The following is a 311-nucleotide window of genomic DNA, read 5'->3' as shown; positions in this document are numbered from 1 at the left end:
TCTCTCTCTGACAGTAAACGCTCTCTCTCTGTCTCTCTCTCTCTCTGTCGGTGAACGCTCTCTCTCTCTCTCTCTGACGGTAAACGCTGTCTCTCTCTCTCTGTCTCTCTCTGACAGTAAACGCTCTCTCTCTCTCTGACGGTAAACACTCTCTCCCTGTCTCTCTCTGACGGTAAACGCTCTCTCTCCGACGGTAAACGCTGTCTGTCTCTCTCTCTCTGATGGTAAACGCTGTCTCTCTCTCTCTCTCTCTCTGATGGTAAACGCTCTCTCTCTCTCTGACGGTAAACGCTGTCTCTCTCTCTCTCTCT

Source organism: Rhincodon typus, unplaced genomic scaffold (assembly GCF_021869965.1).
Source record: "Rhincodon typus isolate 14 unplaced genomic scaffold, sRhiTyp1.1 hic_rhity00000062, whole genome shotgun sequence".
Lineage (NCBI taxonomy): Eukaryota > Metazoa > Chordata > Chondrichthyes > Orectolobiformes > Rhincodontidae > Rhincodon > Rhincodon typus.
Note: the sequence above shows the minus strand (reverse complement) of the source record.